Here is a 13,222-nt window from a genome sequence, read left to right as displayed (position 1 = left end):
GCTGCAGTTGGATTTTATTATATTGGTATAGGAGATTTGACCAGATGTTATTTTTGTGAATTAGTTATACATCAATGGGAAGAAGCTGACTGTCCTGTTGCAGAGCATTTACGAATGTCATACAGCTGCCCGCTAATGAGAAGACTTTATACAAACAATATTCCCATCAATCAAGATATTTTAGATGATATCATCCCTGAAATTGGTCTAGATGTTTGCGGCACCAGAGAGTTTTAAACAATATTAGTATTATTGTTCACATTCATTGCTTGCACTTCTATGAATAAAATTTGAGAAAAATTAAAACACTCAAATCTTTGTTGTTTTATTTATAATCTTTATTTTATGTTTTGGTTTTTACAATCCATCTTGTATTATATCACGAATATAATACCATTTCTGTTCAATGAATACAAATATCTTAAATACATTATTAACAGCACATTTATACTTAGAATCTAAATGAATTGGACAGTTGGTGAAATAATCTTGACGAGTTCTAAGATTCATATTACTTTCTAAATTAACAATATTAGTTTGAAGATAGTTTTCCAAAAAGCATTTCTTTTCTTTCCCATTTACAAAAACGTATTGATAGTTGTTTAATGGTGAGAGAACATCCTCGATATCATTGTAGCAGATTTCTCCATCGGTCCAGTCTAATCCATTCACATGTGCTTTGGTGTAGTTGATTGTTCTGAGTGCTTCTCCATCAAGCTCCTTTGCACTATAAGGTGGTCGAAACAAAAAATGATTCGGAATAACAGAAGTTCCACACATAAATGAGAGCTCCTTCATGAAAATGGTTTTATCATTTCCATGACAATATTGAAAGTCGGCAAATGCGACATCCGATCTTTGGATTAGGTACGACATCTTGGATAAGTTGTATTAGACTGTAGTGAGTAATTTTGTTGTTGGTGTATTTTATTTATAAAATCTTGCTCACTTCCATTAAAAATTTTAAGCAAAGATGACCACAGTTGTATGTATTGAAACGTTGATCTCGTTTATAATTATATGTTGTATCTGATCCCAAGTAACGTAGAATTTCAGCTGGAGGTTGAAGGTTCCCAAAACTATCGTAATAGTCGATGATGTTATTATTCTTATAATATGCCACCCAATGTGTGCCAGGCCCACTGTCAATATCCAAATTTACGACACCACATTCTTTTCGATACGGTTTTTTAGGTAGTTTATCTCGCATATAAACACCTCTAAAGTAAGGGATGTATTTTTTTCCAAATGTATTTATATGTGTATCGGCAAGCGGACCTTTGGGCAGCTGTTTTATTAGTTTTTTGGATTCTCATTTTCATCAACATAAATTCCATAGCCTTTTTTGTATGGTTTGAGATAGAGACCTTTACCCATAGCTATAGCTTCTATGGTTTTGTTATGTCTGGTTTGCTCTTGCAACTCTTGTTTGGCTTTTTTAGCATTCAAAACTGCATTGGTTATCGCTGAACTGCCCGAAGCTAATGCACCCAACGCACCCAAACCAGTTAGAATAGGTATGAGAGGAAGAAATCCTCCCCTTTTGGGTACCCTTATTATTCTTGGTATGACCACCTTTGACTTTTTTCCTCGGAATGTCTTTTGTATTTCTTTCCTTGCTATTTTTATGGCAGCATTAATATCAGTTGGTTTAACGCTTTTAAGTGTATTCGTAGCATTCTTTACAGCATTTTTAAAAATTTGTTGTCCTATCAATTGTTTGGGTTTTTTGGTTCCCAACCCCATGCCAAGCTTAGTCTTAGCCTTCATTATATTAGTTACAAGATATGCGTTTATTTTTTCTCCAATGCTACTATCCTTTGATTTTACTCGTTCCCAAGCTCGTTCAATTAGTTCACGATCAGCAATATGACGTTGTTCAATATCTTTATTCTGCGAATAGGCAATATCGTGTACTCTACAAGCAGCATCCAGTGGATTAACACCTTGGTCCCCTCTTTGTATGCGTTTTCTTAGCTTTGTACCTGGTCCACAAAATTGGTAACCTGGTAGATGAAGTTCGACTGGAAGAGAGTTGATCAACTTATTTACAAGTCCTCCTCCTTTAACGGTTTTCTTTCTAATAAATCGTTTTGCGTTGTAAACAATCATTTTATACTTTTTTTTTTTTACAGGTTCTAAACAAAAGACATATGTAAATTGGTTTAATATATTATAAATAGTCATGTCTTCTTATACTAATCATTAGTTGTAAACATGAGATTAGTTGAGCAACAAGCTAAAATTACAGTACGAAATGGGGACTTTATACAAAGAAAAACCCCTCGACATAGTACTTTGTTATCCAATACTATACGAGCATTAATAGTGGGTCCATCAAACTGTGGAAAGACGAATGTTATGCTTAGTTTGATTGAAAGCCCAAATGGATTAAAATTTGAAAATGTTTACATTTATTCAAAATCGCTATATCAACCTAAATATGAGTACCTAAAGAAACTGATTTCCTCTGTAAAAGGGATGGGATTGTTTACATTCACCAACAATGATGATGTTATACAACCAGATGAAATAAAACCAAACTCAATCATGATTTTTGACGATGTATCATGTGATAAACAGAACAATATTAAAAACTATTTTAGTATGGGTCGACATAAGAGTGTTGACTCATTTTACTTATGTCAAACATACACCCGTATCCCAAAGCATTTGTTGCGTGATAATGCCAATATGATAATCATGTTTAAACAAGACGATCTGAATTTAAGACACATATACAACGATCATGTAGGATGCGACATGAGTTTTGATATCTTCAAAGACATGTGTCATGAATGCTGGAAAGAAAAGTATGGATTTCTGACGATTTCTAAAGATGATGAAATTCACTCTGGGAGATATCGGAAAGGCTTTCATACATTTATTCAACCATAATATTATTTAAAAGATGACATATAGTTTATTTACATTAGTACACCTGCAACCATGGAGGAGGAAATGTTGAAACGACTTGTAAAGTCCAAAAATGTTTTGAAAAGAAAATTTCAAAGCATTAAAATGGGCGAAGATGCTAAAACTACTGAATTGACAAACACTTTTAAACCATTAACAGAACCCATAAACAAACTACTAAAGCTTTCAACTGAGAATGCAACCAAAATGATTGCACCCAAGAAGGAGAATATGGATTCATTTAGAGAATCTTTTGTCGCGAGTACACCCTTTAAAAAATATAAACCGGAGATTAAGCTTGAGCCAAGTATATTGGAGGGGAAAGAGGATAAAGGAGATTATTCACAAAATGATGATACTTACAACACCTCAAAAGATGACACATTTTATTCAGAAAATGAGGATGATGAAGACGATCCTATTAGTCTAACACTCTTGAAGAAAAATAAAAAACTAGATACAGTATATGGACCGCATAAAGATGAAAATGGAGAATGGATGTTTGGAGATAAACCACTGAAAATCAGCGATGAAAAGATTACGATTGGAAATAAAAATTGGGCATTTACACCAGGACTGTTTGAACTCTTATTTTATCAAAACCCCAAAAAATATGATCCTACAGAACTAGACATATATAAAACAATCTTGATGGACTCAAATGCATTTAAAATAAACTATGACCCTAATGGTAGAATCAAGGGGAACAAAGGACAAAAATATAAGCGGATAATTAAAAAGTTAATGGGGGATACTCACAGTGGCAAAGGCTTAATGACACTAAATCCTAGTAAACCCAACTATATATACTGGGACGATCCCAACGAGTTGGTAGAACGATTAAAGCTGTTGATGGCATCACAACAAGCCGGAAACAATAATCATACTAATGAGATTGTTTCGATTATCGAAGAACTGCGAGAAGGCAACATAATCTATTAAGTAAACTTTAAAGGAAACAAAGAACCTATGACTGTTGACAAGTTTGGTCATCATTATAATCCAAAAACCCACTCAATAGAAGTAAGAGAAAATGTTTCGAGAATACTGGGAATTAATATTGACGAAGATAACAACCTTGACGTGCAAAATAAAAAAATTAGGAACGTTGCACCCCCAACAGAAGGAACGGATGCGGTCAACCAAGCATACATACATTCACAAATCAAGCACATACAAGAAGTATTAAACCAAAATATCGTTCAGGAGTGTACTCAACTAAGAGAAGAAATATCCCATCTCAAACAATCACATAAGGAAATTTTTAAAGTCTTATCTCAACCCCCATTCAACTCAATTGCTCTAATATATCCCCCAAAACTTGAATAATGGAAAAGCGAGGATTGGTGAACGAACTCCACTCTCAAGCACGAAGAAATTTTAAAAGACGAAGGGTTATTACAAAGGGGATCGATGATCTTTGGCAAGCTGATTTAGTTGAAATGGGCAACTATTCCAAAACAAACAAGGGATATAGATTTTTGCTTACTGTTATCGACACCTTTTCGAAATTTGCCTGGTGCGAAGCACTTAAAACAAAAACAGCAATGGAAGTATATAGAGCATTTGAAAAAATTTTAAAAGATGGAAGAATTCCAAAGAATTTGCAAACCGATGATGGAAAAGAATTTTTCAACAAGGAATTTAAAAAATTAATGCAGAAACATTCAATAAACCACTACTCTACATACAGTGTCTTGAAAGCCTCAATTGTTGAACGCTTCAATAGAACTCTAAAAGGTATGATGTGGAAGGAGTTTAGCTTCAATGGAAATTATCAATGGATTGATATTTATAGAGACCTGGTTGATCAATACAACAAAACACGTCATCGAACAATAAAAATGGCACCTATTCAAGTAAACTCATCGAATGAGCAGATGTTGTTAAAAACTGTATATAACCACATAAAAATCTTTAAGAGGCAAAATCTTCGTGCTGGTGATCATGTTCGCATCAGCAAATATAAACATCAATTTGAAAAGGGGTATACTCCAAATTGGACTACAGAAATATTCAAAATAAGAGGAATACGATTAACCAACCCTGCTACTTATTTACTAGAAGACTACGAAGGAAATCCCATACATGGATGTTTCTATAAAGAAGAACTTTTACCCACAAAATATCCCAACACATACTTAGTAGAAAAAATATTAAAAACAAAGGGTGATAAAGTCTTTGTTAAATGGCTGGGATTTTCAAGCAAGCATAATTCCTGGATAGATAAGACAAATGTATTGTAAACTTTATATATTTTAGTATTTTAATAAATAAAAACCTATATAAACATATGCATATTTGTTGTTTTTACTTATTACTAGAAAGGAACTGACAATGTCAAGAACGTTTACTTTGACGGGTAAATCATCAATTTTACACTCAAACTATTCACCTCCTATTGAATTGGGAGAGGGTAGTTATGAGTGTTGTTTAATTGATTTTCAATCCTACAATTCCATACCAAATGTGGATAATGATAACAATCTCTTCCATATCGGAGACAAAATTATAAAGATACCCATAGGTTCATATGAACTACAAGATATTGCTCACTACTTGGAAACACAATATAGAGCAATCCACATTAATAGATCAATTGAAATTAAAGCCAACAATAATACGCTACAAATAGAGATCTTATCCTCTCATGATCCCATATACTTTGATAAAGAGAAATCTATAGCAAAACTCTTTGGTTTTACCGAAAAAATTTTAGAACCAGGTAAAAAGCATACTTCAAACCTTCCGGTAAACATTCTAAAGGTCAATGCTATACAAATACATTGCAACATTGTTACTGGATCATTCATGAATGGGTCGCCTGCGCATATTCTACACGAATTTGCACTTGATGTCCCTCCAGGATATAAATTGGCTGAGAGACCGATGAATCTCATTTATTTGCCGGTGAACGTCAAAGAAATAAGTCATCTGGAGATACTTATATTAGACCAAGAAGGACGCTTGATAAACTTTAGAGGAGAAGAAATTACTCTACGAATTCATATTAGACCAAGACAACCATGATTATTTACAATAAATACAACCATAAACAAACACCAAAACACATTCAACATCAAGGTGTCAAACCGACAAGACCTCTCCTAACCAAGGAAAATAAAGAATTTTTAAAACTCATTAAATTAAAAGTTAAACGAAATGTCTGAAATACTCGATATTAATGAACGTCCAATCTCTGATGAGAATATTGTAAAGAGAGACTACCACAGCTATGTTCCATACATCCAATCATTTAAAAATAACGATGAAATTCGTATAAGTATACAAAATCAAGATCTTTACATACTACCATCGGGGAGCTATCTATACATTGAAGGAAATTTGAAAAATGCAAAGGGGGATGTTTCACAGAATGCTAAACTGAGGAATAATTGTGTGGGTTACATGTTTGATGAAATTCGCTATGAGCTAAATGGAATTGAAATTGATCGTACTCGTTATCTGGGTACAACAACAAAAGTTAAAAATTGGATTTCTCTAAGTGAATCTGAAAGCAAGGTTATGAGTAATGCAGGCTGGAATCCAGATGGTGACGTAAATACAAGCTCATTCAATTTTTGTGTTCCCTTGAATCGTCTATTGGGTTTTGCAGAGGACTTTAATAAAGTAATTTGCAATAGTAAACATGACTTGATTCTCTTAAGAAGCGCCAACGATAAAAATGTATGTTATTCAACTGCTGAAAACGAAGAAATTCAACTCACCATTACAAACATTGTTTGGAAAGTACAACACATTCATTTGTCAGACTATAGAAAAATCAGTTTCTTGAAAACAATCAAGGATGGAAAAACTTTACCGATAGCTTTCCGCAGCTGGGATTGCTACTTTAATCCAACTTTTGCTGGTGGAAGACAACACAGCTGGAGTGTTAAATTGTCTGCCAATCATGAAAGACCTCGATACGTTGCTTTGATATTTGAAAGAGACAACAAGCTACAACACTGTGAACTTCAAAATATTAAAGTTCACTTGAACTCTGAAACTTATCCATATGATGATTTGAATCTAAAGTTTGGAGAAAATCGTTATGCAGTACTCTATGACATGTATGCCAAGTTTCAACAATCTTATTATATGAGGGAACCACAACCACTTCTCACATATGCAAGTTTTAAAGACAACCCAATTGCTGTTATTGATATCAGTAATCAAAACGAAACTGTGAAGAATGGACCCATCGATTTAAAAATTCAATTTGAAACCAATACACCAATTCCTCAAAATACCTCAGCATACTGCTTAATTATCCATGATCGTCTGGTAGAGTATGTTCCATTGACTGGAATTGTCAGAAAAATAGTATAAGTTTGTATGTATTTGTATACTTACCTTTGCATCATGCAAATTCAATAATGAAATAAAACACATGTTTATTATATAACAATATACAATTTTTGTTTTATTTAGATGTTCTTTTTTCATAATGTAAGTATTTTCTTAGGTATTACAATAACAATATATACCTTAAAATGGGGGTAAATTATTATAGTCTTCAATACTGAGTGATGTATCTAAATTTAAATCAATATCCATATCTGTTACAAATTCTGGTAAATTTATTAAATCATCCAATTCGGGTAAATTATCCAAATCATTTAATTCTATTCTATAATGACCCCATGCGTAGGTATTTATATTATCTTCTTTAATTTTTCTTTTTGTATCCTTATATCCCAATACAACTTTATTCATTCTGATTGTATAAATTTCATGTAGCTTGGATCTAAACATTAACATACTATCGACACTAACTTTTTTATTAAAAAGACATTCTTTATATGAATCAAAGTTATATCTGGCTATAACACACTTTTTGACACCCTTAGCCTTTTTAGTTTCGGAACCATCTTCAAGTTTAAAGGAATACATTTTGGGTCCAAGCCCTATAAATTCTGTCATTACTTTGCCGCAATTTTCATCTTTCATTAGACCTATCACTTTTTTATTTTTAAGAGGTATATTATAAATGTTGTCAGGTGGATAATCGGAGGTGTCAAAAAATTGTTCAATATCGTTTAAAATTTCTTTATAAAAGTCTTCAGAGAAAATGGTATATATAAAGGAATCGGTATCCATGTAATTCAAAATAATACGATCACCAAATTTAATCTTCATGTAACTGTAATGAAATTCATACATTTTTAATTTAGCTAGTTCTAAAATACAAAAACCCAAGTAAATAGGTTTGTTGTAAGTTATTGAAGATTTATTCATTTGTATCGCCCAACTTGTCTCAGTAAATTGAGCTATACTATGAAAGAACGGTTCTGCTATTAGTGCTCGGGCTCCTTTATTAAGTTTATTTATTGTTTCCCAAGTGGTTACCAACCTTACATCTTTTCTTTTCTCAACATTTTCCATTGTTTTTCCATAAACCGAATTGTTATATAGCTTACACATATTTTTATCAAATGTGTTCGTTGCTTTCATTCTTTCTGTGGTGTTTTTATCAATGTAGGGTGCTAACCATGGTTCTTGATCGAACGCTAATACCCTATGAACTTTTCTCAATATTAAACCATTCTCTAAACATTGTTTTAGTACCATGTAATGTATGATATAATTTCGTTTTGGTTCAAAGTCCGCAATAAGCTTTTTATATTTACAACCTCCAATTTGTTTATTTTCAGAGCAAAATGGTAAGTCATTGTGGTAATCATGAAGGTAATCAGGGTAGTCAAGATCTACTTCTAATATGTAACCTGTCATGGAATTTAGTTCCAATTTTAAAATATCTTGTACGACAGTATTCATTTCATTTTGTTGAAGCCACCTAAAATTACCTTTAGGTAGAGGTTGTCGCATTGCCCACCCATAGAGGTTGTTTGCATCTAGATATATTAAAAAGGAAGATGGAAGAGTTTTATCAAAATCTTTCATATACTTGTTGTTGGCTTTTGTGTATCTTCTAGTGCATTGTGTAAGGCCTCCACGAATACCACCTTTTATAAAATTATACATGTCTAGTTCTGTAAACAAATCTAATTTAATCTTTGTATGTCGAAGCATAGCATCAAAAGAGAGTCCAGGAATGGTATAATATTGGCATGGATCCAGTTTATGAAATTTTTTACAAGTTTTTCGGAAATTTTCAAACACGTCAGTTAAGAGTAGAACATCTGTTAACAGATACAGTTCAAGGTAGTCGCGTAAAGTTTGACACTTAAATACTTTCCAAACATTCTTTGCATGTTCATATTCCTCATCAGTACAATCCTTCTCATTCAATTTATTATGAAATGCCTCTATGGGAGGTAGCTTTGTGTCATTTAATTTGTTAAAATCATTTAAATATTCATAGCAAAATACTCCTTTTTTTCTCATTAAGCTGAATTCATAGGGATTAGGAAAATTAGCTCGTACTGCAACTAAATTATCATCGGTAAGATTCCCTGCTAAAGTGTCTAGACTATCAGGCATAAATCTAAAAGAATCCAAAAATCTATATTCTAATGTCTTTCCCGCACCCATGTTTATTTTATGAGACAACGATATATACAATTCCTTATTTAGCGGTATTACAGTGGTTTGTCCCTCAATGTTATCCAGAAGCTCTCGGACAAAAAGATGGCAATCGTAACCGGAAAAATTATGAAAGAAAATAGGAATAAAGGTTGGTACAGTATAGTTTAAATTACAATGGCTGTGTGCAGCTCCTCTATACTTTCCTGTTATGTGACAGTGGTCACGTACCCTATCATTACCTAACTCTTCTTCACAAATATGACAGAATATTTGATTTTGAAATGAAAGTTCCTCTACATCATTTAAGGGTATCATTGGCTTACAAACAGATAAGTAATTGTTATAAATTTGTTTACATTCAAAGTCTAAAGTTTTAACAAATTTAACTGCTGCGTCCTCTCCTACATAAATGAATTTTTTACTTAAACTATCATCAAATGAACATTTTATGAAAAAACTAAATGCACATGGCATGTGTTGACTTACTATTTTGTCATTATTTACAGTATTTTTTAATACCGATTCAAAGTCGGCGTATATGGCAAACGGCACATCCATCTGTTTGTGAATGTTTTTATATTCCATTACAGCTTTATCTATCGCTGGCATATGTGTTACTACTCGGCTGCATTCCTTTTTATGTCCCTCTTCCCTGTTCGGTAATGATGTATATTGTAGACACTGGTTACACATGTATTTTTTCCCGGTGAATGAAGATAATTGTCGCGTTAGTAACCTACAAAAATATACAAAATTATAAGTATATTTTCTTTTGTTTTTTTTTTTTTTTTTGTTTATATGTATACGTACGCTGAGGTATTTTTAACCAGAATAAAGTGCCACTTTTCGTCTTTTTCCAACATTAGCAGGTTAATATGGATATCTCTTTCTTGTTGTGTGATATAGTACGGCCCAAGAATAATATCTTTTTTCTCGTCGTAACCGTAAACATTTACGCTTATATTTCCGTTTTGTTTTTCAAATTTGGATATATTATTTAGACTTATGGGAAATTCTATATTTTCAAAATTGAGTATTATCCCATTTGCTAGTTTAATATACTTTGCCTGTATATCTACTATCTTATAAGATGCTGTTCTATTTGCGTTGAATTGTACGGGATATAATGCTGCAATTATACACCACTTAAAACAATAATTGTCTTTGTTCTTTATGTTGAGGCAGGCAAGCCTGTTTGCTAACTTTGTCGGAGTCCCTATAAATTGGGAGCCTTTAAGTGGTGTTGATTTGTTTAAATGTATATCCAAATTCACTATTTTTGTTAGAGCCCAGCCGGAACCTCTTTCTTGAAATTCGGACATTTTTGTTTTTATTCGTTCAATATTGTCCTCAACAATTTCATTTATATTGTCCGATATTGTTATTTGTTGGGCCTTTGTTGTATGGGATATATTGTTTTGTGTTATATCTTCTCCTGTCATTTTGATGTACTCCCCGGTTAATGACAAGTACACTTTTAATAAATTATATTCGGCGACATAGTTCCTTATGAGACCTGTTAGGTTTCCTTTAACGTCCTTTAGGAAAATGTCAATATCAACACATTCTTTATCAGGTTTGTATTGGTAACTTACAACCCGATTTCCAAATGCACTTTTGATCACTTTCAGTTTTTTATTTATTACACCAAAACTGTTATTTTTATGATTTATTTCCTTGCAGTGATTGTGCCACGCCTTCACTTGTACATTACAATATTCACAAAACTTATTTTCCACTGAAGATGTTGAGGGATAAACGTTGTCATTAAATTGGGTGTTCATATCAAAGGCTGAAGATGTTGAAGGATACACATTTTCACCAAATTGACGTTTCATTTTAACCGCTGAAGGTTCTGATGGGTGCACGTTTTCATTAAATTGACGTTTCATTTCTCTTAGAGGATGTATATTGTTCAACAGTTATTAGCGAACTGATTATGTTGCTGTATTGAAACTCTGTTTAATAACTTCTTAGATTGCTCAGTGTATATAGCCCTTTCATAGAGTAAACCCTTCTTCAAAGGCTGCATATGTTTTTTCAATATATTCTTTTTTCAAGTCCAAGACGACAAAATATATATGTATGTACATATATACAGTTTCAAAGAATCAGACGTTGTGTGGTCCAATAACCCAGATTAATAACATTTAATCAAAACAAATTGAATATTGAGAAATATTGAATATAGGTCCTTCTTTTGTTTCTAATGTAAACATAGACATCATAAATTTAAAGGAAATTAAACGACATACATTCAAACGCAATGCCTCAACAATGGTCATCGATTTCTCATTTGTACACATTGGTTCCCTTTCCCCCTTAACTCTCCCAATCTTATTTGCATACATATCCAAATCCATTGCAAAGATCAATTTGAAGCAACCAAAAGTTCAATCCACCCTTCAATTCAATATTAAAGATTTTGTCGCCTTCATCGAATAATAATAAACAAATCGAGAAGATCGATCGAATTCATATTGGTTCAAAAGGAACCAAACGACATACATACAAACACACAGTAGCCACCCATGTACTTTAGCTGTTGTGACTGCTGATCCATTTCAAAGCAAAAGAACCAAACGACATACACACAAACATACATATAAACTCATTGCCTCAACAATGGTCACTGCTTCAATCGAAGGGCAACATTCATACAAACATATGGTTACTGTTCTAGCTAATCTTAAAGCATTCGATGCTTTCCCCTTTCAGCCTCTTACTCATAACAAAGTGTTGCAACATAATGCCTCATAACTACAAAGAATCAAACATACACACGCACCCACATATGCTTTCATATCCCAAGCCATCCATTCAATCCAATATTCAAGTCTTTGCTAATTCTTTACTTGACTTCTGAAATAAACAAATCGAAAAGATCCAAATGAATTCATTTGGATCTTTTTGATTTATGCACTCAAAGAAATTCTTTTTGAGTACAGTTTCATTCATTTTTATTTAAACCCAGCTGATGATGACTTATTTATTTCACAACATTGGGAAATTAGATCAATGAACTGGCAAACGGACGTACAGGCGTTGATTTTAATCTTGATTGAGCATGCCCACGGACAGACGGACGGACAAACAGGACCACCCACGTTGATTTTAAGCATAATTGAGCATGCTTATGGACAGACGGACGGACAAACGGAATTCCAAAAAGTTCCCACGGTCAGCGGACGGACAAACGGAATTCCAAAAAAAAAGTTCCCACGGTCACGCGGACGGACGGACAAACGGAATTCCAAAAAAAAGTTCCCACGGTCACGCGGACGGACGGACAAACGGAATTCCAAAAAAAAGTTCCCACGGTCACGCGGACGGACGGACGGAATTCCAAGAATTGTCCCATGGTAACACGTGTTATTTGTTTACATTACGGACGGACAGACAGAATTCCAAGAATTTTCCCACGGTCACACATACATACATATCTTCTCAGTGTACCACCCACGTGTTTGTTTGTTTACATAAAGTATCAAATTACATACAATTCCAGGAATTTTGTCGGCATTTTCCTTTGATTTGAAACATATATTTATTAACTACTTGTGTTGACGGCGAATATCGGCGTCGTATGAACATCGAGCTGTATCAACTATACAATGACATCAATATAGTTGAACGAATCGAGATACAACGATTGCGATGGCTAGGCCATGTTATAAGAATGAGTGATGATGAACCCGCTAAAAAGGCGTATAAATACGGGCCGCATGGAGGTTCTCGCAGATCTGGAAGGCCAAAGCTTCGTTGGAGCGAACAAGTGAAACGAGATATCACAAAGCTACATATCCCAGATTGG

The 13,222-nt window shown here is 33.4% G+C and overlaps 1 long non-coding RNA gene across 1 annotated transcript; it reads right to left on the bottom strand.

The window, feature by feature from the left end:
* Positions 1-7,592: 7,592 nt before the first annotated feature.
* On the bottom strand, positions 7,593-11,340 carry LOC141397243 (uncharacterized). Its single transcript, XR_012411338.1, has 2 exons — positions 10,219-11,340; positions 7,593-10,144 (listed from the first exon to the last, which is right to left on the bottom strand). It is a non-coding gene; the product is annotated as an uncharacterized lncRNA (long non-coding RNA).
* Positions 11,341-13,222: the final 1,882 nt, after the last annotated feature.

Source organism: Musca autumnalis, unplaced genomic scaffold (genome assembly GCF_047663935.1).
Source record: "Musca autumnalis isolate F117 unplaced genomic scaffold, ASM4766393v1 scaffold_3, whole genome shotgun sequence".
NCBI classification, from domain to species: domain Eukaryota; kingdom Metazoa; phylum Arthropoda; class Insecta; order Diptera; family Muscidae; genus Musca; species Musca autumnalis.
Note: the sequence above shows the minus strand (reverse complement) of the source record. Positions and strands in the feature narration are given on the sequence as shown.